The sequence below is a fragment of the Felis catus genome, chromosome A2, assembly GCF_018350175.1.
Source record: "Felis catus isolate Fca126 chromosome A2, F.catus_Fca126_mat1.0, whole genome shotgun sequence".
NCBI classification, from domain to species: domain Eukaryota; kingdom Metazoa; phylum Chordata; class Mammalia; order Carnivora; family Felidae; genus Felis; species Felis catus.
This window is the reverse complement of record NC_058369.1, coordinates 118,124,775-118,150,287: the sequence shown is the minus strand read 5'-3', so window position 1 is coordinate 118,150,287 and position 25,513 is coordinate 118,124,775. Positions and strand designations below refer to the sequence as shown.

The 25,513-nt window shown below is 42.5% G+C and overlaps 1 protein-coding gene across 4 annotated transcripts in view; it reads right to left on the bottom strand.

The window, feature by feature from the left end:
- The window catches only part of SNX10 (sorting nexin 10), a 74,957-nt gene extending 74,304 nt beyond the window's left edge, over positions 1-653 (bottom strand). Inside the window, exon 1 of one of the 4 annotated variants that reach the window (XM_019825618.3) lies at positions 515-653. The gene's annotated coding sequence lies outside the window, so the exon portion shown is untranslated. Of the gene's footprint in view, positions 1-468 lie in introns of all 4 variants that reach the window. The other 3 variants (XM_045052524.1, XM_006929264.4, XM_019825617.3) reach the window with 3 other exon arrangements.
- Between the last annotated feature and the right edge of the window lie 24,860 nt (positions 654-25,513).

Genomic DNA, 25,513 nt, shown 5'->3' with positions numbered 1-25,513 from the left:
GGTACCAAACCCGGTCACCAGTCAACGTGGATTTTCTCTCGGGCCTCTTCCCTCAATCCCGCAATCCCACGAAAACCCCTACCTACCCTTCCCAATTTCTAAACTCAAAGCTACCGTTTCATGGGTTTAAAAAAAAAAAAAAAAAAAAACACCCAAACCCGGCCTGGAGTAAGGTGCTACAGCACTTTTTTGGGCATCCAGGATTCCATCTCCGCCCCACCCTCTCGCCGGGGTATCTCTTCAGCCATAAACCCCTGTATCGATACGTAATACGCTCCATGCCCTCCCCTGGCAAAGAAGCCGACCATTTCTTCCTCCCCTGCACATCCCGGCCAGAAAGGTGGCAGCTCCCCGCTCCAATCCCGGGAGACCCAAGCTCTTCCCGGCCCGCAGGGAACTGCACCTGGGCGCATCGGCCCCTCAGGAAAAGAAAAGGGTGGCCGGCTCGCCCACGGCCGCGGTCCCCACCTCGGCGGCGCGAGGAGGCCTCCCCCGCAGGGCTCCTGTCACTTACGGATGGTTCCTCTGGGCAGGGCCAAGCCGGCGGGCTGGCTGGCAGGCGACGGAGTTTGCTGACTCAAAGGCACAGCGGCGGCGGCGGCGAGCGCCCAGGAGCGCACCCGAGCGCAGCCCCGCGCGCCCCGCGCACGTAGCGGCCCGCGCCCGCGCTCAGCTCCCGCAGACCTCGTGGGGCCGCCGGGCCTCCCGCTTCCGCCGCCCCGGGGCGCCACCGCACCGCCCAGCCCAGGTGCAGCCCGGCGCCCTCCGGGAGCCCCGCCCTCCCGCCCGCGGAAGATGAGACGCACCCTCGGCCCGCTGGGCTGCAGCGAACCGTGCCGCCGCCCGGGTGCGCCGCGTCGCCCCGGAGCCCGCGTTCTCTTTCCCGAGTCCGCCAAACCCGGCTGGGGAGGCAATATCCGCGCTTGCCGGGGCTCTAAAGCTGAAGGTGTGCAAGCGGCATCCTTTGGAATCACCACCTGAAAGCCACCTGGAGTTTGCCAATCCTGCCCCCTTAGTGATGGAAGGATTGATGAATGGGGAGAGAGGGGATAGAAAGCGTGACCGACAAGAAAGGTAAATTGTTCATGGTAGAATCTAGGCGGTGGGCACATGGAGTGTTTGCTGTAAAATTCTTTCAACTTTGCTGTATGTTTGAAATTTTTCTGCCAAGGGACCTGAATCCTTTCTCAATGACACCTTGGGCTGCGCCTGACCCACCTGTTTGCACGGAATACCCCAGGGTTCGCTGAAGCAGCTCCTAGATGACTACAGGCCAGAATAATAAACGTAGCCTTATACTGCATTTTCCCAGCACGAAATTTCCCGTTAGACGCAGCCAGCTGCAGATTATCATTCAGGGCCCTTCCAGGCCCACCTGAAAATGTGCCTGTCTTTGGGGCGTCTGGGTGGCTCAGTTGGCTAGGCGACCCACTTCGGCTCAGGTCATGATCTAGCAGTTTGTGAGTTTGAGCCCTGCGTTGGGCTCTGTGCTTACAGCTCAGAGCCTGGAGCCTGCTTCGGATTCTGTGTCTCCCTCTCTCTGCCCCTCCCCTGCTCACCCTCTGTGACTGTCTCTCAACAATGAATAAACGTTAAAAAAAAAAAAAAAAAAAGGAAAAACTGTGCCTGTCTATCCTCCACACCTAAACTAACTTTGCATAACAAAACTTCCAAGTCTACAAGGTAGTGTCTTAACATCTTGGATCCTGAACTTAAGGCTCTGAATCTTAAAGCTACTGGTGTTAAAATTTAACAGAATCAAATTTTAAAGATCTTATTGGCTTTATTCAACTATTCATGAATCTGGCAGCATCCCATGTAGCAGACAGAAAGAAGCTCCGAGGAGCTGGACAATGTGAAAGATTTTATAGGCAGAAGGGAGCAGAACAAGTAATACCAGGAAAAAGCAGGTTGGTTGTGGCCAGGTTATTTTCCTGGAGGGCTTAGCAGGAGTGTATCAGGCAGATTACCCAGTCTGTGCTGACCAGGTTATTCCTGATTGACTGGTTTAAGAGTCCATTTCTGGAAGATCCTGAAACTGTAATGAAGTCTTAGTTTGGTGAGGTGGGGCCCATTTGGGGCCTGTTGTCTTGTTTTTAATATTGCTATTTAATGTCTTAAAACTGCACCCAAGTCATAATACACAAGTGATGTAAACACGATCACTTTTGAAAATCAAATTAAAGTTTATTTTTCAAATCTTGTTCCTTTGCTCCACAAAGAAAGAATTGAATGGAAAACAAAATGCTGCATATGTCTAAGATCCCCAGAGATTCTGGAAAATTAAAATCTTTCTAAATTTATTATTGTCAAAGCACAACCTTATAACTGTAGATAGAGCAGCAAAAAAAAAAAAAAAATTTTTTTGGAGAGTCTATAGGAGGTCATTTAAATATCTGTTAGGATTATGGCCCTAACAAAGAGGAAGACTATGGAAAGAATTCAGAATAGAATGATGCAATAATGAGGTATTTCAATGCACTCCGTGGATGTAGCATCTGGGTGGTGTTACCAACTTAAGAATTATAATGTGTAGCCTGAATCTAGGGGACTAAGCTAGGTGACTGCCACCTTTTTAGGTTCTGACTTTTTGTTACAGCATCAGTAGGCAGGTAAAAAAAACTAGGACTTTCTGGTGCTTAAAAAATCCTAGCCAGCTGAGAAAGTCACCATAAAACTGCTTTAAAAGAAAATTTTTTTTTATATATTTTAGAGAGAGAATGAGAGTGAGTGGGGGCAGTGACACACAGAGAAGGAGAGAGAGAGAATCCCAAGCAGGCTCTGCATTGTCAACGGGGAGCGTGACACGGGGCTCGAACCCACAGACTGTGAGGTCATGACCTGAGCTGAAGTCAAGATTCTGACACTTAACCAACTGAACCATCCAGGTGCCCCCATAAAATTGCTGTTAAGAAGAAATTCTTTTAACCGTCCAGTCTGGCCTCAATAGTTACGAGGGCCCGGTTAACTGAGTTTAAACCCTAGCTTTATTACCTCTCATTATGCGATCTTGGGAAAATAATTTAAACTTTCTGGGCCTCATTTTCCCATTTGAAAAAGGAGGATGGTAAGATTAGCACCAGCCACCTATGGTTGTTGTGGGGGTTAAGTGAAATAACCCGGGTATGGGTGTCTGGTCGACCCAGTTGGTAGAGCACATGACTCTTGATCTCGGAGTCATGGGTTTCATCCCCCACATTGGTTGTCGAGATTATTTTAAGAAAAAAAGTGAAATATTTAATCCAGGTAAATCTCTTGGAACTGTGCTGGATACACAGCAAGGGCTCAAGAAATTATATTTATTATTATAACATTATTATAGCTTTATTATAGCGGTTACTATCATTTGATCCTCTAATCTCTTCCATCTCCAAGCTGCCCATAAGGAAGCCACCTCCAATATACTGCCTATAGCTCAAAAAAAGTCACTAAGAAGACACTGAGTCCTTCCTCTATTCCCTGGGAAAATTGCAAAACCCACAGACAGTACAAATGGAAATTGCCTGAACTCAGTGTTCAGAAATTATAATTAGCTGTTACTATACAGAACATTACATTAAAAACTCTTTACCTTTAAATTTACATTAATTGTCCTGTCTTCTTGAGAAGCACTGTGATGGTAGATACGATGTACAGAGGGTGGTTTTTGTCATGCATCAAACAATAAGGGACATCAGCAAAAAAAAAATTAAGCAAATTGCAAATAATTTGGATTTTGATTTCCGACCTTACAATCATAATCTTTTTTCAATAGTATGAAGACAGATTAACATGAGTAAAAAATAACTACTCCTGACCATCAATCTAACCTGTTTTTTCGAAATACCTCTCTTATGCATCCCTGCCAAACAATGACTAAAGAAAACTTTTGGGCCGGATTACCTATTTGTAAGACAAAAGGGCTTATTTAGACTTCTCATCCATTTACCCACCACTTCATCTTCCTGGACTACCTTTCTCTCAGGTAATGCCACAATCCTACCAACTTTGGCACTGGCTTTGACCTGCTCCCTTCCCTGATCCACAGAGATCCAAGTTCCATGCTTTTCACTGTGGTCAGATCTTGATGTCACTCACCTTCTCTGCTTTCCATTCTCTTATCCAGCTCTCCACTCTCTCAGAATCCTACAGCATCCTCTTTACGGTGGTCCAAGATAGTGGTTTTCAATTGTGTTTAGCAAGGGACCCTTTCTTAAAAATGAACCCCCTTTATAAACAGCAATAGATACTATTGCGTTGCTATACATTTATTTGAAGAATTCGACTTTGTAACATTGGCATATTATAAAGAACTCCCAGACCACTGGAAGCTGCTTTGTTGAACACCAACATTTGAAATCAGGGGTTTGTGAATGATTGTTGGAATCTGCTATCAGCATTAACATATAATTTATTTCAGTATTTGATGGCTCAATATTGGAAAAAAAACCTAATCTACTTAGAGAGGTGTTTGTAAATAGTCACAGTTTGTAAACAATTTAAGATTTTCTTCAATATAAACTATTCAGAAGTTTGAAAGAGGAATAATGGAAATTTTCATTTCAAAGATGAAGCACTAAGAATATATAACACATCCTCGTGCTTTATTGTAAATAGAAAATGCCGGTCGGAGGGGGTGGGGGGGGGTGCCTGTCTGGTTCAGTCAGAAGAGCATGTGACTTTTGATCTCTGGGTTGTGAGTTTGAGTCCCACACTGGGTGTAGATTACTAAAAAATTAATTAAATAAACTTGAAAAAAAGGAAAGAAAATGCAGAAGACCAATATTTAGAGTAGATGCTAAGATGCATATAATGGGAATTATCGCCAGATGACAGGCTATGTGTCCACATGTCTTTACATAACCATATAAGAAAAAACCCTCCTGTGTTTCTCCTTTACTCTCCCATGACTACCACATCCGCAGCACTTCTGATACAAGATGTGTGCGGTTTCCAAGCCATTCTACGACACCAGTTCCTACAGTTCGATTCAGTTCTGACGCTATCTACCTGAAGTTAGTGTCAGATCCCACAGGTTAAGTCTTCAGGCCCACAAGCCTGCCTGCACTTCAGATGCCACTTGCAAGGTCCTAGTTGTCACCCCTACGGATGGTTCCTGATTTATGACAGTTCAACTTAGGATTTTTCAACTTAACAACAGTGTGAAAGCGATATATCTTCAGTGGAAACTGTACTTCGAAGTTTGAATTTTGATCTTTTCCTGGGCTAGGCATATATGGTATGATCTTTTGGGATGCTGGTCCCTCTCCCCTTGCTAAAGGTTAGGAGGTGGAGTGGAAAGTTTCAAGCTTCTAGCCATGGTTTGGTCTTTCTGAGGACCAGCTTCTATCTTGAAGCTATCCAGGAACCCACCCAGCGTTGCCTAATTAGAACAAAAGACATTCCAAAGGATCTTGGAAATTCCAAGGGATTTAGGAGCTCTGTGTCATGAACCAGGGTCAAAACCAAGTATTAGAACACAAGATCTCCCAATGTTCTTATCACTTAGGAAATTACAAGGATCTTAGGAGTCCTATCCCAGGAAACCGAAGCATACGTGTGTGTGTGTGTGTGTGCGCGCGTGTGTGTAATTTTTTTTGTATTATTTCACAACAACCAACAGAAGCACACACCAAGCAGAGGGGTGGGTACCTCGCCTAGTTTTCCACAAGACCCACCCATGGATGCGTGCTGCAGGGATGTTCTGTCATTCTGCTCTTTCCAAATAGCCAATAGCTTCATTCCCTAAAAGGAAAGAAAGAACCGAAAAAAAAAAAAAAAAAAGCTTTGCATTATTCAAAACTCCATTTTAAAAGCATTGGTTTTAGTGGCAGATTTTATTATTACAAACCAAAAATAATAAATGGGTTCATTAAAACTGACCAAAACCAAATAACAGAACTTAGCATTACTGAGCATATCTTGTACTTAAATCCAGTCCCATGACATAGGATTTCTAGGCCTTTGATATAAATTGTAATACGGTATAATTAGCACCAACGGTCAATCAAAGAGCAAGAGAACAATGGAGAAGCCACCCTCTCACATAGAGGAGCCAGTAGAGGTTCCTGCTCTGCAAATGCTCTAGCCTTTTAGTTTATACACACGGTACTAGTTCTAGATTTTGGGTGCATCGCAGCCCATAGCCATGTGGAGGTGATAGAGGGCAGTGGTTATGGTTCCTGAGCCAAAAGCTCTGTTATCTTCCCAAAGCTCTCACTTGGTAGCCACATGACCTGATAAATCACTTCATCTCTCCAAATCTCACTTTTCTTATCCATGATAGTATCTACCCAAGGGTTGGAATTAAAAGATGATATAAAAACATAACTTAGCGCAGTGCTGCAACGGAGTAAAAAAAGAGCTTCGTAAGCATTACTTAGACAGTATTGCTTCTAATGCACACCTCATCTTTCCTGGGTAAATGGTTGCCTAATATCGAAATCTCATTGTGATAACTCTTGCAGAAGAGGATATGCTTATACTCATGTATGCAACTTTCTGGGAACAGGCATAGACACGCCTACATTTTTTAAAATAACCAGTCTGTGCATATGCATGAAATATCTCTGGTACACTTGGATGAGGAGAAATAGGGCATTGGGGCCAAGGTGGGAGGAAGATTACTCTTCACTCTATATCCTTCTGAACCTTTCAAATATTAGAGAGCACATTCACAAATATACAAACGAAGTAAGAGACAAGCACGGAACACATGAACAGACAACTCCACAAAAGACGTACCAATAGCTAATAGACCATAAAAGGAGAATCCATTTTTCAACCGTTGGCTTAGGTTAAAAACTGTAATTGAGAGCATCACATGGTGACAACAGATATTTTCAGGCTCTGTTCTTGAGAGTCTAAATTGGAAGAACAATTTTGAAGCGTGATTTGCCAGTGTCCTACCAAATCATGCATACCCTGTAGGCCAGCAACATCACTTCTCAGCATCTCTCCTAGAGACCCTTACTTGTGTGATTGAGAATATGTGCGTGCAGGGATGGGTACTGCAGCGTTGTTTGTAACAGCAAAAAAACTGGAAGCAAGTTCAATGTCCACCAATAAGGGAACGTTTAAATAATCTATAGCACATGCGTAGCAATGTCTGTATGCATTGACATCAAAAGATTTTCAAGACAAATTAAGTGAAAAAAGAAAAGTGAGAAATAATGTAGTGTGCTACTGTTTTATGTAGAAGTTTTAAGCTTATAAAACTTGTTCTGTTAGTATATGTATATATATGTATGTATGGTCTAGGAGAGCTTTAAACTTTTACAGATGTTTCCTCTGGAGAAAAGAATGACCCAACATTGCTGCTAGACCTTTGTGAGAATCTGTTAAACACTCTCTTTCATCAGGATGCTTTACTGCCGTCTGTGCAGAACTATCACTAAAACTACGTGAAAACTTACTACCCTGTGAAGATTGCCCCCTAGGGTTGTTCAGGGGTACAACCTGCATGATCCTGCTCTTTGCCTATAGAGGACATGCCCCTTATGTGTAAGAACTAAACTTCTTTGTGGTGAGACTGAGATCAAGTTTTATTCTGAGCTCTACACAAAACAAGGTAACAGTTACCTTGGCCACATGGATAAACATCAGGTCGTTTTCAGTGTGTTAAAATTTAGCATGTAACACATTTCAGCGTGCAAAGCAGCAGCTAAGTGGCAATGCGGTGAGGTCTGTGGGTTTAACATCATCGCCAACATCAGAGACTGACTGCTTCCAAGTGCAGGGAGGATTTGAGCAGCAGCAACCTTGGGTATCAGATGAGATAAATTAATTACCTCTCAACTCCTTCCTTTTAGATGATAGGAGAGCAATAAATCTTGCATAACAAAGTATCATTTCTTCAGTGGAACCAGGTATCCATCTTCTTGCTTCTCTTTATATTTCAAACCATGTTTTGGAGGCACCAGGAATTGGTAAAGTATTTGCAGCAATTGCTCATGGCAGCTTCGAATGTTTTTGCAATATTAAACAATTCAAATTACTGTTAAATTTCTATGCGGGTTTAGATATACAAGGGTCAAATGTGTTACTGGTTATTTATAGTGGCAATGAAATTGGCATTGAACATAAAATTGTGAAGAATTTTGTTTGTATGAAAATATTAAATAGTATTTCATTCATTTTTCAAAAAATCAAGTCAAAAAGTGTCAGTTTCTTCAAACAATTTATTTAACAAATTTTATGTTTAGCGTATATGCTTCATTTTTGCTTTTTTGGTTTTTCATGTGTGTGTTTTGTTTCTGGGGGCTTCTGTGGGTCAGGAATTCAAGTAGAACTCAGCTAGGTGGCTCTTCCACATGTGTTGGCTTCCACATGTGATGGCTTCTGTTGCCCCCATTCACTTGCTTGTATTTGGTTGGTGGCTTGGCTGGCCTCTCTCTCTCACGTAGGTCTCAAGTCATTTAGCCTCTTTAGACTGGTTCCATTTCTTCCCATCTAGGGTGCCCCCCGTTGCCCGCTGCAGCACTTGTCCCTCAAGGTCCCAGGAGTCTGCTCAGGCGATTTCTGGGATAAACCATGGAGTCTCCCAGGAAGAACTTGTCCTTGATGTGGGGCAGACAGGGCATAAGGCATCTCTGCATCCAGGACCTGTCTGCCCATCACAGGGAGCTCAGCTTTGCAAGCTATTCTGAGCATTTCTGGCCACTCCCACATGCCACCAGCTTCTCAAGGTCTATTTTTGCTTTATATATATATTTTTTTAAGTTTATTTATTTTGAGAGAAGGAGAGAGAGCACACACGAGCATGTGCCTGTGAGTGGGGGAAGAGCAGAAAGAGAAGAAGAGAGAGAGGGAGGGAGGGAAAGAATCCCAAGCAGGCTCTGCGCTGTCAGCATAGAGCCCAATACGGGGCTCGAACCCAGAAACCGTGAGATCATGACCTGAGCCCAAATCAAGAGTTGGGCCACCACCTGAGCCATGCAGGTGCCCCTATTTCTGCTTTTTAATTTTTAATAGGTGATAGTGAATGTTTTAGAAGAGGAATAATTTTTGGAAAACAAATGAAACTTTCAATAGAAATACATTCAAATTTTGGTCGTTTTGACCATAGTTACATCTTTCTTTGTCTGTTTGTTTTGTTTTCCTTTTTTTCTTTTTTTGATTATAGTTACATCTTATTTTTAATTCTTTAGATCATTAGTGTCAATAGAAGACAAATTGTGTGAAAAATCTTTATTATAGTAATAAAATTAATGATTTAGATAAAATAAAGAAACATAACTTTATGGGATAAATATGTAATAATTTATGAATTGTGAATGTTTATTTTATCCCTCATACAAACATCACCAATCCATCAACAGAAGACTAGATATGCCCAATAATTATTAAATTTGGTCATCTTGGGTATTTTATCAAATGTCAATCACATGAAAACACGACCATGAACATATTTTTCAACTTTGACATTATAAAGGTACATCTATCAAGGTAGAAGAATTGTGTTTCATTTAACAGTTTTCCAGTCTGATTTATAATTTGTAAATATTTAGATATATGATATGTATGTCTCCATTATACACTTGGCCTGGGGTCTGAAAATGTAAGGGGCACATTTATAAAAATATATATATATATATTTACACTGTATTTACATCATATATATCTATATATATGCTGTAAATAAAATTAACATCACACCATATAGAAATATCATTTCAAGATGCATCATAGACCTAAATGTGAAAGGTAAAACTCGTATGTTTCCAGATGAACATTTAGGATACTATTTGTTGGCCTTAAAACAGGACACAAAAAGCATTAATAATCAAGAACACAATTTGATAAATTGGACTACCTTAACATTAAGAAGTTCCATTCATCAGGGCACCTGGGTGGCTGAGTCAGTCAAGCGTCCGACTTCAGCTCAGGTCATGATCTCAAGACTCGTGAGTTCGAGCCCCACGTCAGGCTCTATGCTGACAGCTCAGAGCCTGGAGTCTGCTTTGGATTCTGTGTCTCTCTCTGTCTCTGCTCCTCCCTCACTCATGCTCTGTCTCTCTCCCTCTCTCTCTCAAAAATAAACATTAAAAATTTTTTTTTTAAAAAGAAGTTCTGTTTATCAAAGGATACCACTAAAAGAATGGAGAAATTAACCAGAGTAGAAGATATTTGAATATATGAAATCTAACAACAGATTTGTGTCCAGAATATATAAACAACCCCTTCAAATCAATTTTTTAAAGGCCAAACAGCCCAATAGGAAAATGAGCAAAGTCTTGAACTTCCCAAAAGATGATATTCAAGTGAACAATTAACATAAAGCTATAACAAGGTGTTCAGCCTCGTAAGTTTTCGGAGAAATATACATTAAAACTACTGACTGGAGTAAAACAAACAGTAAATCTTGCTGAGGATGAGGAGCAACTGGAACTTTCATGATCCATTTTGGAAAATCCTTTGGTATCATGTAGTAAAGCTGAATAGACACTATATGGCCAAGCAAATGCACTCCTGGATATATGCCCAACATAAATGCACACGTACGTTCATGGGATACGTATAGGAATGTTCATAGCAACACTATTCATAATATTCCCAAAATGCCAACAGCCCAGATGACCATCACCATCAGGAGAACTAAACTGTGGTCTATTCATACAATCCTGACAGTGAATGCACCTATTACTATGCAGGACAATGTGGATGACTCTTACAGCATCATGTTCAGTGAAAGAAGCCAAATACAAGATTGTATAAAACACAAACCAGGCGAAAGTCAGCTGCGGCATTATTAGTCATGGCAGCGGGAAGTCATGACTGGAAGGGACATGACCTAATATTCTACTTCTTGATCACGCTAGCATTCACACAGGTGCATATGCAGAATGGATGCATACAGGGACTCAAAGGGTCTAATGTGATTCCCCTCACACATCTTGCGGCTCAGCCCCTGCCCAGCCAAGGGACTATTGCTTACAATCTCCCTCCTGTAAACTCTTATACTCCCTATAAAGGTTCTTCCCAGGATTCCCTCTAGGAATAAGAAACTGCTGGCTCCTATTGAAGCACTTTGGTAATTCTCCAGGACTAGGTCCCCAGGGAGGATCACATGCCAAACAGTGGTCCACTGTGTGAGATGTCTTCCCCTTCCACCCCACAGCACCCCAGAAACCCTGCTGATGTCAAGTCTGTGGTTTACTGGACCTGACAGTGGGCCCAGCCTCCCCTTCATGAGAGTATGTTTTTTTCATTACTTCAGTGTTGGGCAATTTTCTTTTCACTGCCTCTCAAGTGTTCTGATAAGCATCATTGGAAGACACAGATGGCACTTCAAGAATTTCCCTGCTCAACATTTACATAAGCATGAATTGCAACAACAAGAACTTGAGCAATATGACTTCCATGAAAGTCTTCATTCACCACAGGTAGAATTTTTCCCAGCCTAACATAGCCTGGTTTTACAGCCCTGTGAAGCATGCTTGAGCCAACAGTGAATTATTTTATTTGGTATAATCCATCAAAGTGGAATAAATGGCTTTCATCAGCAAACATTCTGCAATCCCAACTAGATATGACTATTGCATTAATTCCTGCAGAGTGATGCTTTTTTTTTTTTTTTTTCTCATTTAACATACCCTATAGGCAGCTTCCTGGACACTGTCAAGCCATTCTGCCCTCCTGATCCAGGGACACAATTGATAACCTACCACAGGTCATGGAGGCATCATTGTCATTATTAATGAAAGCAGTCGCAAGAGCAGGGGCCTGGAGCAAATCAGAAGGAAAAGAAGGTAGGATCGAGCAAGGCTCAGGGACGGGTGGGTTAGAGTGCAGTGTATTTTGTGTATATGACTCAATCCTTTTTTAAAAAGAAAACTCGATGGGGTGCCTGGGTGGCTCAGTCAGTTGGGTGTCTGACTTTGGCTCACGGCATGATCTCGCAGTCCGTGAGTTCGAACCCCGCGTCGGGCTCTGTGCTGACAGCTCAGAGCCTGGAGCCTGTTTCGGATTCTGTGTCTCCCTCTCTCTGACACCCCCCCCCCCCCGTTCATGCTCTGTCTCTCTCTGTCTCAAAAATAAATAAACGTTAAAAAAAATTAAAAAAAAAAAAAGAAAACTCGGGGCACCTGAGTGGCTCAGTTGGTTAAACATCTCTTGATTTTAGCTCATGTCATGATCTTCAAGCCTTGTGTCAGGCTCCGCCCTGATAAGCCTGCTTGGGATTCTCTCTCTCCCCCCTCCCCTCTCAAGACAAATAAATAAACTTAAAAAGAAAACAAAACTCAAATTTAATGGTTTGTTATTTTATCTGCCTGAAAGTATGTTATGTCAAAACATCAACATCGGCTTCAACTAGTTTGCATCAAGATAATTATGTCAACAAGGTCACATACTACAATAAAGAGGCTGATTCTTTTCTTTTCCTTTTTTATGTTTTCTTTTTTTTTTTTTTAATTTTTTTTTCAACGTTTTTATTTATTTTTGGGACAGAGAGAGACAGAGCATGAACGGGGGAGGGGCAGAGAGAGAGGGAGACACAGAATCGGAAACAGGCTCCAGGCTCCGAGCCATCAGCCCAGAGCCTGACGCGGGGCTTGAACTCACGGACCGCGAGATCGTGACCTGGCTGAAGTCGGACGCTTAACCGACTGCGCCACCCAGGCGCCCCACCTTTTTTATGTTTTCTGATAGCTTTTAAGTCTTACACCTTGCTCTTTCCCTTGCATCCCACATCTTGGCAAGCTGATAAGAAAGTGTGGTGCTCCCCCCTTTGGCACCAACAGGAAGTTCAAACACACACAGAATCCTTACCTGGCCTTACCCCAAACATAATACCCAGAAGCCGGTCTCTTTTCTCTGCTCTCTCAAACTATTTTGAGACCTGCTGGGGGGACACCCTATTCTTCTCAGTAAGTAGTAAACCTTTTTCATACCCTTTTGGGGTATGTGTGCCATAATCAGTCTCCACATCCCAACCAAATTCTTAGGTAATTAATTTGTACAGATGTGCTACAGATACACTAGGGTTTAAAATATCCCCAGGATGGGGCGCCTGGGTGGCGCAGTTGGTTAAGCGTCCGACTTCAGCCAGGTCACGATCTCGCGGTCCGTGAGTTCGAGCCCCGCGTCGGGCTCAGGGCTGATGGCTCGGAGCCTGGAGCCTGTTTCCGATTCTGTGTCTCCCTCTCTCTCTGCCTCTCCCCCGTTCATGCTCTGTCTCTCTCTGTCCCAAAAATAAATAAACGTTGAAAAAAAAATAAAATAAAATAAAATAAAATAAAATATCCCCAGGAGGGGCCCCTGGGTGGCTCAGTGGGTTGAGCGTTTGACCCGGTTTCAATTCAGGTCGTGATCTCAGGGTTGAGAAATTGAGCCCTGCGGCAGTCTCCATGCGTGGAGCCTGCTTCAGATTCTCTCTCTTGGGGTGCCTGGGTGGCTCAGTTGGTGAAGCATCTGTCTTTGGCTCAGATCATGGCCTTCTGGTTCTTGAGTTCGAGCCCAGCATCAGGCTGTCTGCTGTCAGCTGTCAGCACAGAGCCTGCTTTGGATCCTCTGTCTCCCTCTCTCTCTGCCCCTCCCCAGCTTGTTCGTTCTCTCTCTCTCTGTCTCTCTCTCTCTCTCTCTCTCTCTCTCTCAAAATAAATAAAATGTAAAAAAAAAAAATTCTTTCTCTCTCTCTCTCCCTCTCCCCGTCTCCCCTGCTCATGCTCTCTTTCTGTCTCTCTCTCAAATAAAAAAAAATAAATAAATAAATAAACAAGAATAAAACAACCCCAAGATGAAGGTCCCCAGAGGAGCTCCGTAAGTATAAAAAATGGTGCACCTACATTATGCCCTCATCACAATGCTTTGGTGCGTCACCTACTTGAGAGAAGTACTTTAGCTCCTCTCTTCCCAGACCCCCTCCCTTGGTTGTCTTTGGAAGCCCCCTAACAGGTCCTTCTGTGCAACTGTAAACTGCCAGCCTCGGTCTCCACCTTCAATTGCCAGTTCTTTCTCTCCTGCTCCAACAATCCCATGTTGCTGTCCACTGCCCATACGGTTACCTCCAGGAAGTTCCCGTTGGTTGCTGTGGCAGAGGCAAATCGGGAGAGAAGCTTTGTCTCTTTCTTCTCATGTGAGCTTCAGCCCTGACCCAGCCCGGATGTTCTCCCACGTTGCCCTCCAGGGCATGAGACGGATCACCCCAATCACATCCACCCGCTGCTATGTCACCGCACAGGAGAAGGTCCTTTCCCTGTTGCAAGCAGGCCCGGAGGAGCATTTCAGCGACTCGGGCAACTTGACAGCTTCAGAATGGTTTCCTGTGAGCTTACCCCCCACGTGGCTTCCTCTCCATACCCTGGCGGGCATGAGCAGTACTTGACAGACCTTCCGCCAGCAGCACCTGGTCTCCGTCTCCATGGCAACAGGCAGGCCTGAAGGAGGACAATCTCCAGCTTCCCTCCGGAGGACAAAATTAGGGTGCCCACACGTAAGTGCACCAAGGAAACAAAGATAATTAGATAAAGAGAAAATGGAGTCAGCGAAGGAGCGATTAATCTGGACAATGAACAAAATGAAGTTAACAAAAGTAAGAGAAAATATGCAAGGATGGAAAGAAGTTCATGATGTAAAATCTAGTGAAAAAAGGCAAGTTATAAAGGGTATGTAAATTATGCTTTTATTTTTGTTTCCTTGAAGGAGACGCATATAGGTAGGTATAAAGTGGCAACGATAGTCTTATTTTTTTCCAAGAAATGACCCATTTCTATATTTTGTCTATGGCAATAAATCAGACTCTAAGTTCTACTGCACTGGGTCAGTGGGGAAGTCTATTTCAGGCATTACTAAAGGCTGCTTAACGTCCTTTCCCACAACCCAATACCTGCCTCCATGACAGGCTAAAAAGGAACAAGAGGTCTTACTCAGAGCTCAATATTTAAAGAAGCTTCAAATCTTTCAGTATCCACTGAGATGCCATTGTCCAAACTCTCGTGGTCCTTTAATGTTAATTCTATCCCATGGAAATGTGAAGAAGCTTTGTAGAAAAGGCATTGTATGAACTGGGGATGTTAAAAGAGACAAGTGAACATTGTTCAATATCCATTAAAGAAAAAAATTATAAATCCAAACTAGGCAGAAGAGAAACGAGAATAATTGATTATACAAAATCACCAACTGAAACTCTTAGGAAGGAAAATTAGAGTCAATGACATCTAAAACTCAACATATAGGATAAAGTCTAGGCTGGACAGAGGTGAAGAGAGGATTGCTAAACTGGAAAACATCATGGTAGCATTTGCTCAGAATGCATCACAGAGACAGTTAAGAGAGGTGGATAATAGATCCAGAGACTCCAAAATACATAAAGTGGGGTTCCAGAAGAAGACGCTGGACTGAATGGTACAGAAGCCATGTTTAAGGCAATGACTTGAAAATTATCCAAAATTGTTGAAAGGCATGATTCTTCAGATATAAATTGTGCTTTAAAATACAAGAAGGAAAAAGAAAAATAAACCTACGCTTAGACTTATAAAAGTGATATTGCAGAACATCAGAGATAGAAGACGATCTATGAAGCTACCAGAGAGAAGAAGCAGATGGCGGGAATGATCTATAATTGGCCGTAGGCTTCTCAGCGGCAGCAAACAGACACCAGAGATGCTCGGGGAAAACAACTGACAACCTAAAGGTTTTTGTTCAGCTAAGCTGCCATTTAATAGTGAGCTCAAAACGTAAGGCACACAAAGACTAAGAGAGTTTGCTACCCCCAAACAAAAATATCAGGGCTCGCAAGGCAACTCCAGCTCTGATCCGCCATGAGATCAGGTGTTGCCAAGAAAGGGCACTGATTCTGAAAACAGTTGCCATAACTCAGTGTCCTGGGTGCCAGACATTCTTGTAAACCGTCTTAATCCTTTAACACCTGTGCCATGCAAGCGGTCAAAGTATGTGAATATTGAATAGGGGGAAATAAAAGTAGTCCCTGTTTTATGTTACTTTGCCTCTGTAATAACTCCTTTGCTTGACTTCTTTGGAGAAAAAAGTGTTATATGTTTTCCAGATGAGGTGGGATAAGAAAGAATAACACCCCTCTCACCTAGAGGATTCTGGCCAGCACAATTGTCTGCAATGAAGCTCCATGATTATTATAAAGGAAGTACAAGCCCCATTGCTAAAGCTCAACACCTCACAGGTAGGAGACCCTTAAACCTCAGACCCCTCTTCCTTGTAGTTACAGCAATTCTTGACAAAATAGTAGCCCAGAAAACAGAAGGGCAGGAAATGGCAAAGGTAGGTATGACAACACCAGATAAGAGAGAGAAAAACATTTTATTTTATTTAAAAACATTTTTTAAATGTTTATTTACTTTTGAGAGAGAGAGAGAGAGAGAAAGAGAGAGAGAGAGAGAGAGGTGCGAGTGAGGGAGGGGCAGAGAGCGAGGGAGACACAGAATCCAAAGCAGGCTCCGGGCTCCCAGCTGTCAGCACAGAGCTCGACGCGGGGCTCAAACTCGCAGACCATGAGATCATGACCAGAGCCAAAGTCAGATGCTTAACCAACTGAGCCACCCAGGTGCCCCAAGAGAAAATCATTTTAAGAGCACGTCTGAAAAGATCCCTAAAGTTCCAACGCCACCACAAGGCTGATGTCTACCTTCCCCACCAGACTGTGAGAGCTTCCTGAGGGCAGGGGCTGTGCTTATACAGAGTAGACTTCTATAGTTCCAGACACAGTGCCTGATACACAGGCAGCAGGTCCCCAATGAATAGTCATTAGGATAAAAGGACAAGGGGACAAAGGAGGAAAAGAAAGGAGGAAGCAAACTGAAGAAACCCAAGGAAGTCCCAGTTGGCTGCTCCTAAGGTGTGTTGACTCTATTTTCTTATTTTCTGTATTCTTGCTGCTAAAGAGACTGTTCCTCCCAGGGGTAGTAAGTCCCTACAGATAGCAAATGACTCCCCTACAAGTGTGCCTTTGATATGTAAACCAACCAATCCAGAGCTCACACCCTCAACCCTCTTCTTTATCAAACTCTCCCACACCAGGCTGTATTCTTCTTGCCCTAAATCACCCCAGGGCCAGGTACTGGACAAATACAGACCACCCTTATAGCCCAGAGTCTGCCAAAATTATTCAAACCATCCAATCCTAAGCCTACTCATTGTATCAATCCTGCCTTGCCGGTTCTTTCCCAAGAGAACTCCAATAAAGGTTCTGGGCCATACTCTGCCCTCTCCCACTGTTCTGCCCCCTGACCATCCTTGGTCCTTCCCCCTGCGGCCCTGTGTCTCTCCTGTTTCTAGGGATCCATGAGCATAAACTTTTTCCTTCATGACAGCTATATCCATGTCTGCTGTCTTACCACACCTGAGTAAAACAAATCTGGCTACATTTTGAACATACCAGGGCAACCTTTTTTTCAAAGAAATAGATCTCCAGCTCCGTAACAGAATTGTATGGAGGAGACAGGTAGGTTATATAGATTTTTATTCTATTATCTATTCCGTAAAGAAAAGAGAAGCTTGCAAAAAAAAAAAAAAAAAACCCACAAATTTTATGAGATGAAAACAGAGCCGTATCTTTTGCATCCAGCCAAAGATGGCTTCAAAGTCATTCAAAGTCAGTCATTCAAAGACAGCATCTCTTCTTTTCTTCCTCAGATATGCTTGATCAAGTCCTAAGAAAATTATAGCTTGATTCTGGAATTTTATTTTATTTTCTGAAATTAAAAAAAAAAACAAACTTTACTATCCAGCAAGTCTGTTTCAGTTTCCAGTTGCGAGAAAATGAAATTAACAATAGACATGTTTGTTCCTTTTGTAATCAATACAAGGAGCATTTAACTGTGTGAGGCAGCAATGAGACAAAGTTAATCACAGTTTGTACTGTTCCAGTAGCTCATTTGGAATATTTCTCTTTCTTCAGTCTCACTGTTTGTGATTCAGTTTTCCTGGAAATGAGTGTGGACCAGATGAAGCCAGTCACAAGCTGTCCTAGAGTATTTTTCCTCTACAGACATTAATATATTTCAGCTATATATCAAAACTCTAGTTATAAAACATCACTTCCCTACCTACTAATTTTTAAAACAATATTGAAATGTCTTTTTCTGTTTTCCACAATTCCCTCTGTGTAAGAAAGGCCATCAGAGTAAACCCAGAACCATAGATGATCCTAACCATCTCCTTTGCCCCTGTTTTGGTTTCTGCTTATCTTCTTAAAGTTAGTTCATTCCTTCAACAGGTATTTATTGAGCACCTACCATGTCTCAGGCCACAAGGTGGTTTGTTCACTAGGTATTGTCCCTCTTGTCATGGAGCTAACAATCCAATAAGAGAAATGGTCATTATTAATCTAATGATAACAAAAATTAATAATTAAGTACAACTTGTGTTAAGTGCTGTGATGTTGAAGTGCTAAATGTTACAATAGTAAAAACCGAGAGAACTGACCTGAAGGAATCACAGAAGTTTTCACTGAGAAAATGGAATTTGATGCAAAATCTGGAAGGATAGGGAAAGAATGCAAATTTTACAAGATGTAAATAGGGAGATTTTATGAGATGTGCTAGGGAAAGAATGCAAATTGTTCCGAGTGTTTGGAACAGCATGTGCAAAGGCCCTGTGGCTGAAGCACAGGGCTGGGAATGGCTACAGAAGAGGAAGCTGCAAAGATGTAGAGATAGGTAGCCAGGTTAGGGATTTGGGGTCAAATACTAACATCACAAAGCCAAGTGAGGGGTTTTAGATAGGACGAAAATGTGATCAGCTTTCTATTTTAGAAAATCACTCTGGATTATATTTGAAATAGGAATGGGAGTGGGAAGCAGAAGAGTGAATGCAAGGAGACTAGTTAAGAAACAATTTCAAATGTTTAGCTAAGAGATAACGGCCTAGATGGTTGGCAATAAGTGTGGAAAGCACGGAAAGTTTTGAGAAGTATTTAGAAAGCAAAATTGGCAGTCTTGGTTAACTACATGTGGATTGCTTGGCAGTAATTTCAGAAAAGAAAAATATAATTCTCATCATGCCTGAGAGGTAGCAAGTTAAGATGGGGAAAGTCTGGGTTGCAGAAGGAAAAGTATATTCAATTTTTAACTCTGCTGCTTATTAGCCGTGTGGTCTTGGACGAGTTATGTAACCTCTCTGAGCTTGAATTTGTTGGCCAGTAACCCATGTTAATGTCACTCTATAAACTGAAGTCTGTAAGAAATACCTTGACTTTCTTCAAATAAACCAACTGGCTCTGGTTCCCCATTTTATTTGATTTGTGGGAGATTCAATCTTAGTTATTCTTGGGGTTACCTCTGCTGTGATTGGGCAAAAGTCTTGGAGCATTACATAGTGCCAATACACAAGGGAAGACCTGGGTCATCAGATAACTGCATAGCCTAGTTACCACCAAGCCATCCATTATTCCAGAGTCTGGGATCTGTCACTTTTGTACCTTGCAAGGTAAAAGGATATTTCTGGTAAAGTCCAGAGATCATTTTCCAAGAGTCAGCCTTCTAAGGGTACCTCCAAGCCCAAAGGCCTCCCAGGGACCTGAGCCAGTCAGAAAATGAAATGCAGCTACCCAGTCCTTTCAGATAGGACTCAGAGAGAGAGAGTGGTGTGGAGCCAGGACAAACTACCTAACCTACAGTCTGGAAGAGAGTCTGGGACCCAAATATAACGTCATGTGAAGATTTTATGCGGTGCACCCTAGAAGGTGAACCTCATTTGTTTCTACTAGTCAGAACAAAGTTTTGATGGTCCTTCTTGGAGGACTCACAAATGTTTCACCTGAGGAAACTTTCCTGTCCATCACATGGCATCTCAAAGGCACCTCCTTCTTTCAATCCCTCTGGGACACTCCAGTAGTTTTCTCCATAAATGATCTTGCAATGAGAAGGACACCTTCTCAGGGATGAAGGGAGGGTAACGTGAGTAAATCCAGCCAGAAGTCTGACACATTGTCACTTCCCTTCCCATAAGATTCTGGAAAGGTGGTAAGTTTCAAAACTCAGGGGAAAAAAAGGTTCAAGACAGAACAATGTCCTGCAGATAGTATCTAGAAGGTGCGGAGGGAAGTTATATCTCTGCCAACCTCAGCTGAACACAATGGCCACATGGGCCTAGTATTGCAGGAGAGAACCACAAGAACTGAGTGAACAGGATCCTGTCAAGGCTGAGGTTCATTTCCACCAGTTGGGGAGGCAGCAGGAGAGGAGAGTTAGGAGAGGAAGTTCAGTGAAGGCCCGAGTCAGGCAAACATAAGGTGAATCCTGACAGGGAAACACAAGAAGCCAAGGTAGGGTAAGGAAGATAAAAGAGCACATCTGTGTAACTTCTTTCCAGTAAGTACCACTCGTCCCTTGTGTCTCTGAAGTGTCTCTTCCTACACTCCAGTATCTAGTCAGTTTGCTCCACAGCAGTTTGAACCCAACATACATAGCTAGGGAAACAAACAGATTTTTTCAGACTTGTTTTGAATTCTAGATGTTCTGGTCCGTTCTCAGGTCTCTTCGTGGTGGGGGAGGGTAGGGGCGGTGGAGAGAGAACAGCTGGGTGAGGACCCAGCCTGGGAATTAATTTAGATGCAGGGCTGGCCTCCCAACTCGAAGCTACAGCCATCACGAACCACTGTGGCAAGATAATATTTTCAAGCTATTATCCTGTGTTCTTCCTTTCCCTCTCCCACCCCTTCTTTATCAAGTGTTTTCCTTTTTTTTTCTCTTGCTCTTTCCCCCAAACAAAAATCAGAACTATCACTAAGTCTCCTGGCTTTGGCTTCCAAAACTCTAACCCCATGGAGTTAGCTAAATGTCCCTGAGCGAAGCATCAAGAGAAAGACATATGGGTTTTAAGAATGCATTTGTCCCAACAATCAGTGGCTTAATAAAGAGGAGTTTCTTTTTTTTTCTCACACAGCAGGAAGTCCTGAGGTAGGGCTTTGTTTTTTGGGTTCAGTGGCTCTTTGATGCCCAACTTCTGGGGCCTGGACTCTGAGTTTTTTCTGCCTTCCCATCACGAGTGCAGTAGCCCCCCATGTCACCTTCTCTCACAAACGTTTCAACAGGGCGAGCAAGTTGGATGTAACAAATGCTGTCAGTACCCTGCCCATACCCCCTTGGCATGTACCATTTTCATGGATGCTGGCCCAGCTTCAGACTGCTAGCAACCCACCCCATACACGCTCCTAGCTGAGGGTACTCTGGCCACTGGGACCCCTGGGAACAGCACTCAAGCAATAGCTGATGGGAATCGTTGAGTAAGGCCTGCTCCTTGCCCTTGGGGAGGGGGGCTGTTCCACATCGTTTCCCAGTGGGATTATGCCTCAGCTACCCCCAAGGGAACTTGCTTTGATAACTCATCTTTCATTGGCATCTTGCCTTTTCCAGTCTCACTTCCCCACTCCCCTACCAGTGTTTCCTGTGAACATCTCCCAAACAAACTACTGACGCTCAAATGCTTGTTTCAGAGCCGGCTCCTGGGGGAGCTCAAACTAGGACAAGTAGCACCTGAACCTCATCTGCTCTGCCTGAGACTGGGGAGTTTCCCAGAAGCCCTCTGCAGACGCCCCTTACAGCCTATTGGCCAAAACTGGGTCACGTGCCCCCCCCCCCCCCACCAGTTGGAGAGGCGTGAGGAGTCAGCACCTGGTGGAAGGTGGGTGAGGGACTCGGCAGTGTGGCCCTTGGCTGTTGTTGGGTTAACCAGTGTATTTGTTTGCATTAAGCTCAGCTACCAGGGACGGGAAACCCGCAAACAAGAGTGTTTGTTTTCTTCTTTTTAAGTTTTTAAACGTTTATTCATTTTTGAGAGAGCGCGCGCGCGTGGAGGAGGGGGAAGCTGCAAACAAGAGTGGTTTTGGGGTTTGTTTGTTTTTTTTAACATGTATTTATTATTGAGAAAGACGACAGAGCATGAGCATGGGAGGGGCAGAGAGAGGGGGAGACACAGAATCCGAAGCAGGCTCCAGGCTCTGAGCGGTCAGCACAGAGCCCGAGGTGGGACTGGAACTCACAAACCGCGAGATCATGACCTGAGCGGGAGTCGGAGGCTTTACCGAAGGAGCCACCCAGGCGCCCTATGGTTTTTTTTTTTTTTTTTAATGTTTATTTGTTTATTTTTGAGAAAGAGAGAGAACACGAGCGGGGAGGGGCCGACAGAGAGGGAGACAGAATCTGAAGCGGGTTCCAGGCTCTGAGCTGCGGCACAGAGCCCCAGGCGGGGCTCCAACTGCGAGGTCGAGACCTGAGCCAAAGTCGGCCCGACAGAGCCACACAGGCGTCCCAACAAGAGTGGTTTCAACAGGGTAGAAGTATATTTCGCTTTGTCACGTAAACACGGAGAGGTGGTTGCTGCCTGTTGGTTAGGGGACCAGACTTTTATTTGTTGCTCCACAAAGCACGGCTTCCTACGCCAACATCACCACGTGGTTTCCTACGCAGCAGGCGCTATGCTCTCCGAGGCATCATTTTGTGTAATCCGCTTAATCCTATGAGGGAAGTGCTCTTTTCCCCTCTGTTTTACAGAGAAGGAAATGGAGATAGGGAGAGGTTAAGCTACTTGCCTGCTACGAAGTGGTAGAGCCCAGCACATTCTGGATCCGAAGTTTATGCTTTTCAGCCACATTTTTAAGAGAACATCTTTCTATCCAGGAACATGCATTTAGCATGTCGTCCTTAATTCCTTGTACATCTTTTAGTACATTTATTACTAGGATCTCTCTTTTTCTCTGGTTAATGGTATCATTTTGGAAATTAAGTTTTCTTTGTGGCCAGAGTATCTACATAAATTGATGTTTTGTATATTGACTTTGTATCTGGCCATCTTAACTTATTAATTAATTATAATTTGTCTGGAGAATCTTGAGTTTTCTAGTAAACATTTGTATCCTCTGTGGATAAAACCAATTTTGTTTCTGCCTTTTCACTCCTAATGCCTATGTATCTTCTCTCCTTCCTTATCCTCTCCCTTTTCTTCCCAATTCCTTTCCTTCCTTGTCTTGCTGGGCTGGCTACAACCACCAGTACGGTGTAGACTAGAGGTGATAAGGGAGATCACCTTTTTTGGTAGATACTATTTATCTGGTTAAAGAAATTTCTCTCCATTCCTAGTTTGCCAAGGTTTTTTTCACAAATGCTTTTGATACACTTCTTGAGAATCTATGATTTTCCTTTTTGAATCTACTAATGTAAAGAATTACATTTACAAAACTTAATATGAGGTGAAATTTGTATTCTAGGGATAAGCTGAACTTACAGTGTATTATCTTTTCTACACATTGCTGGATTCACTTTACTAATATTTTGTTTGGGGTTTTGCATGTATGTTCATGTATGAGACTGTAATTTTTCCTTCTTGTATCATCTGTCGTATCTAGTCTAGTTACTGAGTTTGCACTATCCTCATAGAACGAACTGAGGAGTGTTTTGTCCTTTTGCATTCTTTGGAAGTCTTGTATTAAATTGGAATCATCAGTTCCTTGAAAGTTTAGTAAATTTCCTTGTAGGTATGGTGATGAGTTTTATACTTTAAACATTGTCTTTGCTTTTTGTTTTTAGATAATTTCAGCATATAGAAAAGTTGTAAGTACACTACAAAGAACTCCCATATATACTTTACCCAGATTTTCCAGTTGTTAACATTTTATCATATTTGCCTTGTTATTATAGTACATGATATTTTTCTGAACTTGAGAATATGTTGCAGACTTAAAGTTCCATTGCTTCTTACTTTGGTGTATATTTCCTAAAAACAAAAACACTCTCCTGCATAATAATATATAACCAATAAAACAAATTAACAGGTATTATATTTTCATCTATCCACAGACCCTTTCACGTTTCACTGTTAGTCCCAATGATGTCCTTTATTTGCCTGGGATCCAAGCCAAGCTCAGAATTGTACATAGTTGTAATATCTCTTTATTCTTTTCAATCTGGAACCGTTTCTCTGCCTTTCGTGACCTTGACATTTCTGAAAAGGACAGTCCGGTTACTTTGTAGATTGTGGTGAAATTTGGGTTTGTCTGATGATCATTTATGATTAGATTCAAGCTGTGCGTTGTTGGGGGGAAAAAAACCTCCCACAAGCAGATGTTGTGTTTTTTTTTCTCAGTGTAACATAACAGCACATAATGTCGATTTGTTCCATTACTGGTGATGTTAACTTTTGTCATATGATTAAGTTAATGTCCCCCATGTTTTCCCACTGGTAAGTTAATGAGTATTTTGTGCTATCAATTAATAAGCAATTAATGACTATTTTTGTGAAGAGATACTTTAGACTCTATGAATATCTTGTTCTCCATTCAACTTTCACTCATTATTTTAGAATTTATGATTCGTGTCTGGGTTTTTTATTACTATTATTGTGGTTACCAATTGGTGATTTTCTAATTCTGTCATCCCTTCTACATTTATTTGTTGGCACGCTCCTAAAAGAGCTTTACTTTCTCTCCCATTTGTTTATATATTCATTTATTTTTATCACAATAGACTCATGGATTTTTATTTTATTCAGTAGATTCTAATCTGATGCAATGGCTTATATAAATCAAAATTATTTTTATAGCACGAATTATTCCATACATGACAGTTTCTATGACCTCATTGACATCCCCCCATAGTTCTTTGAGCACTTCATTGTTTTTCGGGCACAACAGGATGTTCCAGACCCATTTCTAGTTTCTCTACCCCAGCCCTGGAATCGGTCACTTCTCACAGAGAATGGAGAGGACAGAACTTCCCAGTGAGGGTTGGCATGTCCGCTAGGCACTGTATTCCTTTCCTTCCCAGAGGACAGAATTGCTGACCAAAGTCTTCCTTGAAAAATGGAATTAGGGAATGGATTGTGATGGTGAGGGGGTGTCAGACTGAAGATGCATGTATTTAATCCACAAAGTGGAGGCACGTGTTTGGTGTAAATGCAGATTGGTATGCCTTGGAGGTAAATTAAGCACAATCTAGTAAGCTTTCAAATGCACATACCCTTTGATACAGTAATTCCACTACTAGGAATATAGTGTGGCTTTCCCCTGTGCAAAGGACTGATATCCAAAGATACTCATTGTAGTATTGTTTAGAAACAATCTATAACCAGGGGATTTATTACATAAAGAAATGGAATATCAGCTGATAAAAAAGAATACGAATGAGTTAGTTATGAGCCAAAAAGAATGACTTCCAAGGCGAATTTTTAACCACTTGTTTAAAAGTTGTACAGAAAAACTGTCCCTATATTTGTCCATCCCAGGAAGAACATAGAAGAAATGGTAGTAGTGGGCAGCTGTGGATAAACCACTTGAGTCGGCCTCTAGTGCTGACGGCGTCACACCAGCTCAGGAGTTAGGTGAAGTCTGCTTAGCATCACCTGTGATGGGAAATAACGCAAAGTTGTTTGTCCCTTCTCTCTTTATGTCTAGAAAATCCCACCCTACTACCATGAAAAGAATTCAGAGCAGTATGATTAGATTAATGAAACAGGCTGGCAAGCCAGAGTGTCTGGGTTTGAATTCCAGCTCCATTGCTCATAAATCATGCAACCTTGGGCAAGTTATTGAACCTCTCGGTGATACGGTGTTGTCTAGAAATATGAG